Source organism: Stegostoma tigrinum, chromosome 5 (assembly GCF_030684315.1).
Source record: "Stegostoma tigrinum isolate sSteTig4 chromosome 5, sSteTig4.hap1, whole genome shotgun sequence".
Taxonomy (NCBI): Eukaryota; Metazoa; Chordata; class Chondrichthyes; order Orectolobiformes; family Stegostomatidae; genus Stegostoma; species Stegostoma tigrinum.
Window position 1 is genome coordinate 21,355,312 of NC_081358.1, and position 16,572 is coordinate 21,371,883.

General features: G+C 42.2%; 1 protein-coding gene across 3 annotated transcripts in view; it reads left to right on the forward strand.

Moving 5' to 3' along the window:
• Positions 1 to 43: 43 nt before the first annotated feature.
• pag1 (phosphoprotein membrane anchor with glycosphingolipid microdomains 1) overlaps positions 44 to 16,572 on the forward strand; it is a 159,165-nt gene continuing 142,636 nt past the window's right edge. For all 3 annotated transcript variants that reach the window (XM_048529727.2, XM_048529728.2, XM_048529726.2), the window contains exon 1: positions 44 to 262. The gene's annotated coding sequence lies outside the window, so the exon portion shown is untranslated. The remainder of the gene's footprint in view (positions 263 to 16,572) is intronic.

Genomic DNA, 16,572 nt, shown 5'->3' on the forward strand with positions numbered 1-16,572 from the left:
TTTGTAGCGACTTGGGTGTCGCACTGAGTGTGGGAGGAGCAGAGCCAGAGCCAAGGATCGCAGCAGTGTAGCTGCTGTGGAGAGCCTGGTGGGAACCAAATTATTACAGCTCTGAATGTGTGATCTCTATTCTTCATACAGTTACATATACAGTACGTTACAATTGACTACTTTAGTTGCTGTTTATGTTCGTGCTTAAGCTCTATCAACTTGAGTGTGAAGCAGCTGCGAGATTTAGCGACTTCTTTCATCATTTTTCATGGTAAGTTTTTTTTTCTTTTAAAATCCCCTTTGTAAACGTTCAGTTTCGTAGCCAGATTTGTGAAATATGGAAATTATTAGTTGTGCTCAACATCTATTAACTAGTAGCTAGAAAGTCTCATGATTTGATGGTTGTACTCTTCACGCCGGAGATGTACAGATCGTAATACTTTGTCTCGTTGCCTTGAGCACAATGAGAAACTGACATTTGTGGAATTGCTCGAGGCTAAAAATGCTGGGCATTTGAAATTAAATAAAAATGTATGGTATCATACGGTTTATAGTTTGATTTTTAGTGAGTGCGCCAAATACAGTATATTCGCCTTTAGTAACGATAAATCACGCAGTTCGCAAGATAACCTAAATAAATCTTGTGTTTTCATTAGAAAGCGTCAGTTGTCTATGTGACTTGGGTCCAAATCTTCTATAGTTTGTGTAGTGTTGAGCATTATATGCAATGCAAAAATATTTTATTTGCACTTGAGTTCAGAGGAGGTGTCTTCAAACTTGATTTTAAACGTGATTTTTTAAAAAAATAGTTTCTTCTCCAACGGTTTAGCCAACCTTCAGATAAAGATTTCTTTGATCTCATGTTAAATACCTGTCTTTATCTCACTCTCAATAACTTCGGGATCATATGACCGTGGAATGTTGCAAAACTGATCGTTTAACATAATTATATGTTCGATACCACATTATGTGTTCAAGTGATTTTATTTTGTATGTTGAGTGACAAAAACAAATGCTTGTTTGGGAATTACATGTTTAACTGATATTCCAGGAAATAAATGGCAAGTGATTTTGTAAAATCTGCCATTAACTTCAGATGGATTCAATGTTCTAAAATTATGTGGTGTAGTTTGGAAATAGTTTCCACAGTCAAGACACAAACATCTAAATGCATTTTCCCTTTTTTAATATGGTTTTGAGTGAAATTGTTTGCAGGTTCTGACTAAACATTTCCAACTGGCTGCATTACAGTACTAAAAAATATTGCATGCTTTTTCAAGTTCTGAAGTGACAAAATGCTTATCGCTACATGCACATCAGTTAAAGCTCATTTCTTTTTAATTATGTTACATACTAATTGGAGTAGGTCATTTTACCCATCAAGCCTGCACCAGCCTTCATCAAAATCATGGCTGATCTATCTCAACACCATTTTCCTGCGCTATGCCCATACAGCTTCATACCTTTAATTTATAGAATTTTAAAGATACGTTCATGGGATGTGGGCTTTGCTGGCTGGCCATCATTTATTGTCTGTCCCTAACTGCCCTTGAGAAGTTGGTGGTGAGCTGCTTTCTCGAACCGCTGCAGTCCACCTGCTGTGGGTTAAGCCACAATGCAATTCAGAAGGGAATTCCAGGTTATTGACTCAGTGACATTGAAGGACTAGTGATGTATTTCCAAAACAGGATGGTGATTAGCTTGGAAGGGAACTTTGAAGGTGGTGGTATTCCCATGTATCTGTTGCCCTTCTAGATGGAAGTGTTCATGAATTTGGAAGGTGCTGGCTGAAAATCTTTGGTGAATTTCTGCAGTGCATCTTATAGATAGTACACACTGCTGCTGCTGAGCATTGGTAGTGGAGGAATTGGATGTTTGTGGATATGGCGCCAATCAAGCTGTTGCTATATTCTGGATGGTATCAAGCTCCTTGAGAATTATTGGACCTGCACCCATCCAGATAAGTGGGGAGTATTCCATCACACTCCTGATTTGTGCCTTTTTAGGTGATGGAAAGCTTTGGGAGTTAAGAGGTGAGTTACTTACAGAGGTGCAATATTCTTAGCCTCTGACCTGCTCTTGTAGCCACAATTTTTATGTGGTGGGTCCATTGGAGTTTCTGGTCAATGTTAACACCAAGGATGTTGATAATGGCGTTACTATCACTGAATCCCCACTGAATATCAAGGTGTGATGGTTAGATTTTCTCTTACTGGTGATGGTTATAGCCTGGCATTTGTGTGGTACGAATATGACTTGCCACTTGTCAGCCCAAACCTGAGTATTGTCCAGATCTTATTGTATTTGAACATGGACTGCTTTCAGTATCTGAGAAGTTGCAAATGATGCTGAACATTCCCACTTTTGATCTTGTGATGAAGGGAAGGTCATTAATGAAGCAGCTGAAGATGCTTAGGCCTAGGACACTACCCTGAGGAATTCCTGCACAGATGTCCTGGACCTCAAAGGATGGCCCCCAACAACAATGACCGTTTTCCTATGTGCCAGGTATGACTTCAATTACCAGAGAGCTTGCCCCCTAATACTCATTGATTCCAATTTTACTTGATGCCACACTGGGTCAAATGTAGCCTTGATATCGAGGGCTGTCACTCTCACCTCACCTGTAGAATTCAGTTTTTTTTTTCCATATTTGAACCTAGGCTGTAATAGGTCAGGAGCTGAGTGGCCCTGGCAGAAACCAAACTGGGCATCACTGAGCAGGTTATTGCTGAGCACGTGTTGCTTGACAGCACTGTTGATGGTACCTTCCATCACTTTACTGATGACCAGAAGTAGACCGATGGGATGGTAATTGGCTGAGTTGGATTTGTTCTGCTTTTTATGTATGTGACAAAGCTGGGCAATTTTCAACATTGTCAGGTAGATGTCAGTGTTGTAACTATACTGGAAGATTTTGATTAGAGGAGCAGCAAGTCCAGGAGCACAAGTCTACAGTATTATTGCCAGAATGTGGTCAAGGTCCCTAAACTTTGCAGTATTCAGTACCCCCAACCATTTCTTGATATCATGTAGAGTGAATCAAATTGGCTGGAGACTGGTATCTGTAATGCTGGAGACCACTGAAGAAGGCCACAATGGATCATCCACAGGGCACTTTTGGCTGAAGATTTCTGCGAATGCATCAGCCTTATCTTTTGCTCTGATGGGCTCTTCCATAATTGATGAAAGGGATGTTTGCGGAGCCTCCTCCACCAGTGAGTTAGTTAATCATCTACCACCATTCATGACTGGATGTGGCAGGACTTCAGAGCTTAGGTCTGATCTGTTGGTTGTGGAATCGCTTTGATCTCTATTGGCATGCAAGTAGCCCTGTTTGGTGACTTCAGGTTGACACTTCATTTTTAGGCTGATCCTGGCAAGCCTTCCTACACTGCCCTCTGAATCGGGGTTGATCCCTTGGCTTGACAGTAATGGTTGAGTGGGGGATACGTTGTCCATGAGGTTACAGATTGTGCTGGAGTACAATTCTGCTCCTGTTGATGGCCCACAGTGCGTCAGGAATGCCCAGCCTTGAGTTGCTAGATCTGTTTGAAGTCTGTCCCATTTAGCATGGGGATAGTGCCAAAAACCTGATTTGAGGATATCCTCTATGTGATTATGGCACTTTTCTTCTCACAAGTACTGTGTGGTGGTCAGTCTTATTGGTACTATCATGCACAGATGCATCTGCAACCTGCAAATTGGTAAGGATGAGTACAAGTATGCTTTTCTCTCTTGCTGGTTCCTTCACCACCAGTTGCAGACCCAGCCTAGCAGCTGTGTCCTTTAGGACCTGACCAGTTTGCTAAGTAGTTCTGCTGCTAAGCTTCTCTTGGCATTGGACATTGAAATTCCTCACCTAGAGTACATTTTGTGCCCTTGCCATCCTCAGTACTTCCTTCAAGTGTCGTTCAACACAGAGGAGTACTGATTCATCAGCCGAGAGAGTACGGTATCTGGTAATCAACAAGATGTTTCCTTGCCCAAGTTTAACCTGAAGCCATGAGACTTCAAGGGATCTGGAGTAAATGTTAAAGACTCTGAGGGCAACTCTGTCCTGACTGTATTCCATTGTTCCTCCACCTCTGCTGGATCTGGCCTGCTGTTGGGGCAGGGCATATCCAGGGATGGGGATGGGGATGGTGATGGTGATGGTGTTGTCTGGAACATTATCTGTAAGGCATGATTCCATAAGTATGACTATGTCAGGCTGACGCTTGTCTCGATTGTGCGACAGCTCTCCCAATTTTGGCAATAGCTTCTACGGGGGACTTTGCAGGGTTAACAGGGCTGTTTCTGCTGTTAGCGTTTCCGGTGCTTGAGGTGATGTCAGGTGGTTCATCATGTTTCATTCCTTTGAGACTTTGTAGTGATTGGTACAACTTAATGGCTTGCTAGTCCATTTCAGAGGGCAATTGAGAGTTACCCACATTGGAAGAAAGTTGGCAAGACTGATCTTTTGATAGATATGCAGGGCAGGGAGAAAGTGGAGTGTAACCATTAAAGTTTTTACTGGTAAACTGGCTGTTGAGTCTTTTGGACTTTTAGGAGATGTAAGAGATGCACTGAGGATAATTTTGTGATTATTTCCAAAGCAACCAATGCCTGGTAAATCAACAGGAGATGGAAGGAGACAAAGGATTGAGGATTTCACCTGAGGTTAGAGAAAATAATATAGGCATGATGGTTGGAGGAATTAAAAAAAAGGAAATATGGAAGTAATGGGCTCAGATCCAAAAGGGAAGCCAAATAGTGAATTGGAGAAAAACTAAGCCACATAGGTGTGAGTACTTGTTAGATCAAAGTACAGTAGATTTGTTTTGAAATACCTGAGAAAAGAGACAAGGCATCACATAGGGAAGGTGTGGACTTTGAGTCTGAAGTCTGATAAAGTTAATATACTTAGGTGAATAGTAGATGTCATAAATGGATACTAAGAAAGCTGAGTGGTGCTAGAAGCTACCCACCGTTCAGAATTTAATGTGTGAATTTTGAACAATTTAAATACTTCCTCAAGCCAAATTAAAACAGCTGTTTGTAGATTCCTAGGCTTGTGCATCAAGACTAGACACCCACTGATGCCTAATTGATCTAATTAATCTAAGATCAGACAAATGCAAAGTGCTATTTTTCCAAACGCAGATTGAGAATCAAGCAATGTTTAAGCAAAACCAACTTAAGAGTTTTCTACTAATGTTAAACATAAGCAAGTTATTTTCATAAATCAAGTGTTTAGACATGTTATGACAGACCTCATGGGGCAGGTAGGACTTGAACCTTAAGTTTCTGGCCCAGAGGAGGGACACTGCCACTGTACCACAGGATTCTTGAGAGAAGTAATTTATAAGATTACTATTTAATTAAGCAAAAAACCTTTCCTTCTTATCCGACTCAACCTATTACATGGTTAATTGCACTGTCCTCTATTAATGCCACTCTTCCGTCACTCAAATGGTGGCACTGTCCTTCCTTCTTTCCATATTTATCTTGTAAACTGTAAAAAAGAATAACTTGAATAGATGATTTTCCTATTCCTTTACCGATTCCTGTAAGTGCTGCATTGATTATCATTGGCCCGTTCATATTTCTCATCTCAGTGCTGTCTCTTGATTACATTGTCTGAAAGCAGGTTCTGCCTCTACGCTGATAAAACTCAATTCTATTTCACCACCACTTCTCTTGACTGCTGCACTATTTCTAAAATGTCAGGCTGCTTATTTAGTATCCTGTACTGGATAAACTGAAATTTTCTCCAATTAATTATTGAAAAAAGTGAAGCAATTGACTTCAGTCCTCCTAGCAAATTCTGATCCTTATCCATCGGGTCCATTTTTTTTCCTGAAACTATCTAAGGCTGAATCAGGTTTTGTAACATTGGCATCATACTTGATTCTGAGATGAGCTTTTAGCTAAATATCTTTGCCATCAATAAGGGTGCCAAATCTACCTCTGTACCATTGCTGACTTCACCCTCATCTCAGCTTATCTGTTGCAGAAACCATCATACTGCCTTTGATATCTCTCTTTCAAACTCTTCCCCACCAGCCTCCCAAGTTCAGCTCTCCGTCAGCTTCGTCCAAAACTCTTGTCTCTATCCTAATTTAGACCAAGTCCTGTTCATCTGACACTTGTGCCTACTGACACTACATTGAGGGAATTCCTCAGTTTTAAAATTCTTATCTTTGTTTTCAATTCCGTAATGGTCTCTTCTTTTCCCAACTCAGATCTATAAACCACCAAATCTGGTGCCTGGGCATGTTCATTTTTTATTTCTCCACAATTTGCAGATCTATCTTGCATTACCAAGGCATTAGCCTCTGGAATTCCTTTCCTGTATCACTTTGCTTCTCTACTTTCCTCCTTTAAGATTCGCCTTAAAAGCTATGGGCTGAATCTCACGTTTGTTTGGCTAAGAATGAGTTGTGTGGAGTTTTTTGGATTGTTTTTCACCACAAGGCCTAGCAAGGTCTTTAACTGTGTCTTATCAAACTCATTGCATTAATTACCTACCCTGCCCAAGATATCTCTTGCTTCAGATTTCCACCCCATCTTAGCAAACGTTGTTCCTACTACTCAGCAGATACTTGCCATAAGACCTGCACCTCTTGTGCCTATGTTAACTTTAAAAGGCTGCTGTGCATCTGGATGAGCACTGGCATTCTGAAGCTGCCCTGCTTGGTCAAAGACAGAGTTGGGACATGGTGGAGAAGGAGAAGATGACATTGTGCTTCTTTGATCGGGACTTGGTTGTCCTGGTGGATGGACTGGTCTAGAGGAGAGGTGTCCTATTTCCAGAGGATCAGCAAAAGACATCACACCACCATACCCTTCCAGCCTGTTCCAAGGTCATTGTTTTCAGGCTGTGGGGGAATGGCCAGCAGTGCTGCAGAATGTCAGTGACTTGCTCCACTCCACCATGGTAGGTGCCACCTTCTTCTCTCTGCTACCTTACATTCAATCCATCTCTGCACCAGCACTAACAGTTACTGTTACCTGACTCATTTCTCCACTTCTCTGTTGTTACAGGAGAAGACAGCCCATAATAGGGCAGAGTGAGCTTGTCTGGTGGGATATTAGGGAGAGGGCAGGGATGGATGTTTGTCAACATTCAGATTTTCACCCCATACAAGGAGAGAATCTTGCCTTCATAGAAGAATGCCAGGGATGCCCCCACAGGTATGCAGCAACATCTGTGTCCCTGCCAAATGAGTAAGTGCCACTCTCCTTGCTCCTGCAGATCTTGCATTGAATTAACCAAGATGCAGTCAGAGTCATTGCACACTACTTCTGACCACTGACCGGGGCACCATCTTTCTCTGGAGTCTTGCAGGTTTGGCCAACCACGCGACAACCTGTATGGAAGAATGCTGCCTCCCCAGAAACACCCTGCAGAACCTCTGGTCCTCCTGCATCGCCCCCCCAGCTCAGTATGTAGCGCTGCATGCTGGTGAGCACGGTACAGCTACCGATGAGGAGCCTACTACACCATTTGCAAGCAGTGGGAGCTATGTGTGTGCATGGCATTAGACTTTGTCCTTCCTCTAATGTTTAGCTCCCTCTGTGCACAAAGGTGTAGCTGCCAATAGGACGGCTGTTCCAGGAACGTTCAACATACAGAGAGTGTCAATGCTGAAGGATGGCCAGGGAGAAGGAAGTCAGCGTGCTCTATACTGCATTGGACTGTGGCCAGTGTTCCTTTCCTTTTTAAAACCCTATCATCAACCCACTACCTTACAGTTTCAGTCATATATCCTATCCACGCTGAGTATGTTGTCAGCTGTTTTCTCTCTCACTGCACACTTCCTATTTGCACGATTAGGAGCCAGTGAGGTGCCAGAGCCTTCCGACCTGAACCTGAACTAGAACTCCCAAGTCTCTCGTGCTTCAGATTTCCAAAGTTTTTCCCCGTTTAGAAAATAGTCTGTGCCTCTGTTCTTCCTAACAAACTTCCCACTGTCCCACATTATGTTCCATCTTTATTTTCTTTGCCCACTCTCTTAGCCTCCCCACTTCCTCAACTCTGCCTGTGTTTCCACCTATCTTTGTGTCATCTCTATACTTAGCAACAATGCTGCCTGTTACTTTGTCCAAATTGTTAAGGTGTAACGTGATTAGTTGTGGTCCCAACACTGACTCCTTTTGAACTCCACTGGTCACTAGCTGCCATCCTGAATTATCTTTATCCCAACTCTCTGCCTTCTGCCAGACAGCCAATCCTCTCACCATGGTAGTACCTTGCCCCTAATACCATGGGTTCTTATCTTATTTAGCAGCCTCCTGTGTGGCGCTTTGTCAAAGGCCCTCTGAAAATCCAAGTAGATCAAGTCCATTCCCTCTCCTTTGTCGAACTTGCTCATTAAGGAACTCCTCAAAGACTTCCAGCAGATTTGTCAGGCATGGTCACCCCTTGACAAAGCTGTGCTGACTCTGCACTATTTTATCAAGCAATTCCAAGTCCTCCACAATCTCACCTTTAATCATGGTCTTTAAAATCTTACCAACAACCGAGGTCAGGCCAACCAGTCTATAATTTCCTGTCTTCTGCCTCTGTCCCTTCTTAAACAAGTGTGTTATGTTAGCCATTTTACAGTCCTCTGGGACCCTCCCCAACTCCGGTGATTCGGGAAAGATCATCACCAATGCCTCTACAATCCCGTTGGCTAGCTCCTTCAGAACCCTGGGGTTTAGTCCATCTAGTCCACGGAATTTATCTACCTTTAGGCTTTTCAGCTACCCCAACACCCTTTCCTTAGTGATGGCAACTACACTCACCTCTACCCCGACTCGCTTGAAGTTCTAGGTATGCTGCTGGTGTTTTCCACCATGAAGAATGGTTCAGGGTATCTATTCAGATCCTCCAAGATTTCTTTGTCTCCTATTACTACTTCTCCAGCCTCATTTCCAGTGGTCGAATGTCCATTTTGCCCCTCTTTTACCTTTAATGTATCTTCAAAAAAGAGACTCTTGAAATCTTCTTTTACATTACTAGCTAGCTTACCTTCATATCTTATCTTCTTCCCCCTTATTGCTTTTTTCAGTTGTTCTCTGCTGGTTTTTAAACACTTCCCAATCCTCTGGCTTCCCATTGATTTTTCACCACACTGTATGCCTTTTCTTCTGATTTTATACTGTCTCTTCTCTTCCCTCATCAGCCATGGTTGTCTCATTCTCCCAGAAACTCCTGTCATTGCTGCTCCACTGTCTTCCCTGCTAGGGTCCCCATCCAATCAACTCCAGCCAGTTCCTCCCTCATGTCTTTATAGTTACCTTGTCTCAATTGTAATACCGTTACATCTGACTTCAGCTTCTTCTCAAAATGCAGAGTGAATCCTCCTCATATTGTTTCACTGCCTTTAAGGGTTTCTTCACCTCAAGCTCCCTCATCAAGTCTATCTCTTTACACATCACCAAAACCAGAATTCTGCAGTGGCCTCTACCACAAGCCTCTCCAAAACACCATGTCGTAGACATTCCATGAGTTCCTTTTCTGGGGAATCTGATATTCCCAGTCCGTTCCCTACCCCCGGATTTTCCAGTCCCCACCCACCTGACATACGAGGTGACCATGTCTTGTGTGAAGGGTCTAGACCTAAAACATCAGCCTTCCTGCTCCTATGATGCTGCTTGGCCTGCTGTGTTCATCCAGCTCTACACCTTGTTATATTGTGTGATCATGTGCTGTTTCTTCCCACCTTGAAACCACCGTGTTCTTGGCTGTAGATGATTCTCCATCTGCTCCCTCTTCCCACCCCCTCCCTCAAACCCATGCTGCTTTTCAGCATCACACCCTGCATTTGCTGTATGTTTGCTGCATAAATTACTGGCCTATGGTACAGGTGTGGGTCTAATGCAGCAAGACCTAAAGCCCTAGACTAAGGACAGCTGAGCAGCAAGGTATTCTTTGGGTTGTGAGACTGCGTTAATTGGCACAGCAAGGCATGGATCGTTTGAACATACAGCTCGGCACTGAGTGAGCAAATGCTTATGTATCTTGGTCCAATCTCTGTGCTTGGTGTCGGAGCCTGTGTGTAAAATGTCCTTAGTGCAGCCAGCAATGCAATTTTATGCTTCCGGTGCACACTGCCAGTGTTTTGGAGAGGTGTCAAGATCGCCCTGAGAGCTTGTCAGATGCTGTTCATTTGTGAAAAAGGACGACTGATTATTAATGACATGAGTTATCCTGTCAGTAAGGTCTCTAACAAGCAATAATCCCTCTCAATTAGCAGCTTACTGCTGTCTAGTGAGAATCTTGCTACAAAACTTATAAAACCGTAAGAGGTCACAAAGGGCACTTGCCATTCAGTGGTAGTGTCTCTGAGCCAGAAGTTCAAAACATAGTCATAGGAAAAAGGCCCTTTGGTCCATTGAGTCTGTGCCAGTCAAAACAACCAAATAACTATTCTAATCTTTATTTTTCTACTTTAAACTAAGAACAACAGTAATGTTGACCTTTTAACTTATTTCTTTATTTTTCTATTTTGTGCCTAAGATTTTATACCTAGGTACCTTTTGTGTCTTTGTACTTCTGTATTTGAGTAAATGTGACAATAAACCTAATTCTAATTGTAATTCCATTTTCCAGCACTTGGCCCATAGTCTTGGCATTGCAAATGTACATCTAAATACTTTGTAAATGCTATGAGGATGTGTGCCTCTACCATTCTTGCAGGCAATGAGTTCCAAATTCCCCTCTGGGAGTGAAAAAATGATTGGCTACCTCTCCTCTAACCCTTCCGCCCCTCACCTGAAATCTATCCCCAGTGATCATTGATTCCTCCAACAAGGGAAAATTTTCTTACTGTCTACCCAGAGTATGCTCCTCCTAATATTATACATCTCACTTATGTCCCCTCTCAATCTCTGCTTCAAAGAAAACAACCTCAGTCGATCCAGTCTCTCTTCAAAAGTAAGCTCTTCCAGCCCCGACAGCACCACTTGTCCAGGAGGTGTGTCACAACACGAGCAGGTTGATTAAAAATATCAAAAAGATGGTGTGAGTTGCTTTCAATCCCATCTGATTCTGTCACACGTCTCGCCATTGCTCACATCGCTTAGATCCCTAAAAGATTTCGCCATACTTCTTTGACCAAATTCAATCATCAGTGATATTATCTCCTTTTGTAGCTCAGTGTCAGGTTCTGTTCGACAGTTATCTCTAGGCAGTCTATTCTAAACGAGCTGTATAAATACAAGTTGTTATTCTTGCATCACCTTAGAATTTGATATTGAGATTGTTATTAATGTTCCTTAAAATGAAAATGGCATTAGTGGAATGAAGAGTGACCTATTGAAAAGTAGTTTTGGTTTATCACAAGAAAATGGCAATTGTGTTGAAACCTAGAAATTTGATTCTTTAAGATTGTGTTCAGATGGTGTAAAGTGTGCTTTCACAGGCCATTTACAGTTTGTTTCAATCATATGTCTTCCAAAGTAAGTTGCACAAGAATGTTTGAACACAGCATCAGTAGGGTTTAATCAACATGGCATAGATTGCCAAAAATTTATAGTGAGAAAGTGGCAAATGCAAAAAAAAACTTTGCCTCTGTTTAATAGGCAGATATTGAGATTCTAGAGTGAAAAAGCTGGCTGGCTTTTAGACGTTAATTTGTTAACTTAGCAGATAATACTAAAGTTATTCAAATCAATGCATAAATATCTCTGTAACTGCTTACATCCCTGGATCTGGGTGGAAATTAAAGAATTCAACCATTTTTCAAAATTTCACTGAACTGGGAAAAACTACCTGGGGCATGGAGAATGACAACTGTGACTTCATTTTCCAACAAAACAAGAGTCATGAATAATTACAGGCCAGTTAATCATCAGTGTTTGAATATATGCGTGGCTTTTAATTATGGGATAAAGTTACCAACCAAATGCGAGAAATGAATTAATTGGGGGGTATTTGACTTTTCAAAGCCTATCATGGCAAGTTGCAACCATGAATTGTGTAAATTTGGTGGCTTCCAATTTGACCCCATAAAATTACCATTAAAGTTGCTGTAGTAATGCTACTGTTAAAAATGCAGTGGCATCACTACCCGTTCCTGTTGGAAATTAATCAGACAAAATTATTTGGGTTGGCCTACATGTGAATGCAGTAACACAACATTACTGACTCTTGGTGAAGTGAATAAGTTCATGCTATCTCACAAATGGCTGTTGTCCACCATCAGACCCTACAACATTGTTTGAAGTTGTATAAGGGATGGGTATTGGGAAAAGTAATATTTGAGGCACAGTATGGATGTGGCTGTAACATCTAGGAATGGGGTCTAATGTCTGACAGTACAATGGTTGGATATTAGGCTCTAATACTATTTTTGGATGGGTTTGGAGGTGCACTGAAGAATGGAGTTCTGAGAACAATGAGGAAGACTTTAGAATAGGTTCACTAATAGGATTCATCCAGAAGTACTGATGAGAATAGCCTTGGACCATTCATGAGATCTAAGACTGTTGCCTAAGGAGAGCATGGAGGGAGTTGCCAGATTGAGAAGTGAGGTCAGAGGTAATCTCGGGAAGAAGTTCTGGCATTCAGAGGGATTGGGGAAATGGTTTTGGCCATTTGGCAAGCTGGAATCTGGCAGTATTCAGGGGAAAATGGATGAGCGTCCATTTGGGAATAGTGGGATCAGGCACACTTTATTCCAATCCTTCTGCAACTGCAATTATCTGCATTCAGATAGTACTTTTAATGTAATAAAGCACCCCAATATATTTCACGGAAATATTGTCAGGCAAAATTTGACATTGAACCACATTCAGTGGTGTTGGAACTGATGAAGCAAGTTTTAAAGACCAACTGCATCGCATTCCAAAATTCTTCATATCCTTTGACCCACTTGCAAAATCTGTTTTGTTCACTTAGACTCTATCCATAGATTTGCTCATTGTTTGATGGGGAATCTTGTTACATTCTTGCCTTAAATTATTAAAGATAAAATGAATGCAAGGAGAAGCTTGGGCATGGGATGCGTATTTACTCGTATGTTCTCAACATTTGCCAGGAGTGGAAACTTGGTCAGTAACTGTTGTATCATCAAGCTGTGTGAATTATTGTTCCATCGTAGCTTTGCTTAAGCACGTACTCCCAATGCTTAGAGATTTACCTCTAATGCAGTGTCGGCTGTGACTCACTTTGGTAGCACTCTCACCTCTAAGCCAGAAGGCTGTGTGTTCAAGCTGTCCTCTAGGGCATGAGCCAAAAAACTGAAGCTCACTCTGTGGTGTGGAACTGATCGAGTTTGCAGTGTAGGAGGAGCAGTATTCCAGTTAAGATGTTAAACTGAGGCCCCACCTACAATGCCAAATGGACATCCATGATCCTATGTCTTTATTTCTAAGAAGAGTTGGTGAGTTATTTTTGGTTTCCTGGACAATGTTTATCATTGACATTCAAAAACAGGTTATCAGGCCTCTCTTCTATTTAACTTTGTGGCAGTTTGATTGCACACTTTAGTTGCTATATGACTGACCACTTTAAAACCAATTAGTTTGCTGCAAAGACCTTGTGAAGCCCTTTGATCACAAAAGATGCTATAATGCAAATTTTCTTTGTCTACTTTCATTCTTGACCATTTCTGAGACATGTTTTTGGAGTTGCATGATTTTGGATTTCAGGATTTTGGTTTTTATCTTTGCTTACTTATCTAACAAAACAAATTACTATAACATTATTTGACATAACAAGATGTAGAGCTGGATGAACACAGCAAGCCAAGCAGCATCAGAGGAGAAGGAAAGCTGACATTTTGGGTCTAGACCCTTCTGGGACCTTGATTATAACTATAGACTGCTGAGCCTTATGTCAGTGGTGGGAAAGTTGCTGGAGGGGATTCTGAGGGGCAGGATTTACGGTGGCATTTGGAGTGGTAAGGGCTGAATAGGAATTGTCAATACGGCTTTGTGCACAGGAAGTCATGTCTCAATAAACTGAGTTATTTGAAGAGGTGACAAAGAAGATTGGTGGGGGCAGAGCAGTAGATATTGTCTATGTGGACTTCAGCAAAGTATTTGGCAAGGTTCTGCATGGTAGACTGGTTAGTAAGGTTCGGACACATAGAATCTGGGAGAGCTAGCCAATTGGATATAAAGTTGACCTAAAGGTAGAAGACAGAGTGTGTTGGTAGACAGTTGCTTTTCAGACTGGAGACCTGTGACACTGATGTGCCACAAGGATCAGTGCTGGGTCCACAGCTTTTTGTCATCTATATAAATGATTTGGATGTAAATATTGGAAGTAAGTTTAGTAAGTTTGCAGATGACACCAAAATAGGTGGTGTGGTAGACACTGAAGAAGATTATTTCAGAGTACAACAGGACCTATATCAATTGGGCCAATGGGCAAAGGAGTGGCAGATGGAGCTTAATTTAGAAAAATGTTAGGTGTTGCATTTTGGTAAGGCAAACTAGGGCAGGTTACACAGTTAATGGTAGGATCGTGTGATGTGTTGCTGAACAAAGAGACCAAGTGGTGGAGGTGCATAGTTCCTTGAAAGTGGGGTCTCAGGTAGACAGGGTGATGAAGAAGACACTTGGCACGCTTCTCTTCATTAGTCAGAACATTGAGTACTGGAGTTGGGACATTCTGTTGTGACTGTGCAGAATATTGGAGAAGCCACTTTTAGAATATTGCATACAATTCTGATCAACCATCTATAGGAACGATGTTGTTAAACCTAAGAGGGTGCAGGAAAGATTTACAAGAATGTTGCTGGTGTTTGAGGATTTGAGCTATACGCCGAGGCTGAATAGGCTGGGGCTTTTTTTCTCTGGAGTGTCAGAGGCTGATGGTAATGGATAGGGTAAATAATGAAGGTCTTTTTCCAAAGATAGGGGAGTCTAGAGCTAAAGGGCATAGGTTTAAGGTAAGAGGAGAACACAGATTGGTTTGTGTGTGGAATGAACTTCCAGGGGAGATGGTGGTTGCAGGCACAAATACAACATGTAAAAGACATTTGGATAAACCGTGAATTGGAAAAGTTCGGAGGGAAATGGGCTGAGCAAAGTCAAGTCTCTGACATTAAAATGTAATTAAGAAAGCACGCCTTCCACTAGGATTTGGAAATTTCTCTGAATAGTTTGTTTTGAGAATGATGCCTATCATTAAGAGGACTTCAGTACTGGTAAACTAATCCTAAAAAGGAATTATTAAGTCCTAGAATTGAACAGCACAGAAGGGACCCTTCAGCCCATTACATTTAATTATTTTTCAATTCAAGTGGACTTACAGACCAGGCCTTATTAATAATAGAAGCCCTACAGTGTGGAAGCAGGCCATTCAGCCCATTGACTCCACACTGACCCTCCATGGAACATTCTACCCTTTGTGCAGTCTTTTTCTTACATAGTTTGAAACTGAAGTAGTCATTTAGACAATTCTTGTTACACTTTCTTTTTGTTGGCAGTTTAAAATAATTGTTAAAGTAGGTCTATGTAGCAGAGTTAAACTCATTGAACCTGGGACCAGAGCAATGTTTGAGATGTGTAGTGAGTGCCCATCTGCCTGATTTAACTAGGACCTGTATGTTGTGCTAGATTCTGGGGATAGAGAAGAGCCAGACCAGCTATGGAAATAAATATGTCACTGGCACACTGCACTAATCCAGCACTCCTGCAGTTATTACTTCCATGGCAATGACCATTTAGTTAAGCCGAAGAGCAAGTCATTTAATCAAGCCTGAGCACAAGTCTAGTTAACTCAGCAGAATAAAAAAAAAGATAGAATATTGGAAAGAATTACATTTCAAAGTGAAAGGTCAAACTTCACCAACTTTATTATTTTTTTTAAACAGTTCAGTAAAAAGACTAGATGAGGGTAATGTGCCAGATGTAATATCTATGAACTTTTAGAAGGCCTTCAAGAAAGCATTCCTTGGTAGACTCGTGGCTCCCGTCAAATTGTACAGAGTCAAGGGAAATGTAGCAGAATGGATATCTCCATCTCAGGCAACCAGCTTGTAACTGATGTCCATTTCAAGCCCACCGACTCCCACAGCTACCTAGAATACACCTCCTCCCACCCACCCTCCTGCAAAAATTCCATCCCCTATTCCCAATTCCTCCGCCTCCGCCGCATCTGCTCCCACGATAAGACATTCCACTCCCGCACATCCCAGATGTCCAAGTTCTTTAAGGACCGCAACTTTCCCCCCACAGTGATCGAGAACGCCCTTGACCGCGTCTCCCGCATTTCCCGCGACACATCCCTCATACCCCGCCCCCGCCACAACCGCCCCAAGAGGATCCCCCTCGTTCTCACACACCACCCTACCAACCTCCGGATACAACGCATTATCCTCCGACACTTCTGCCATTTACAATCTGACCCCACCATCCAAGACATTTTTCCATCCCCTCCCCTGTCTGCTTTCCGGAGAGACCACTCTCTCCGTGACTCCCTTGTTCGCTCCACACTGCCCTCCAACCCCACCACACCCGGCACCTTCCCCTGCAACCGCAGGAAATGCTACACTTGTCCCCACACCTCCTCCCTCACCCCCATCCCAGGCCCCAAGATGACATTCCACATTAAGCAGAGGTTCACCTGCACATCTGCCAATGTGGTATACTGCA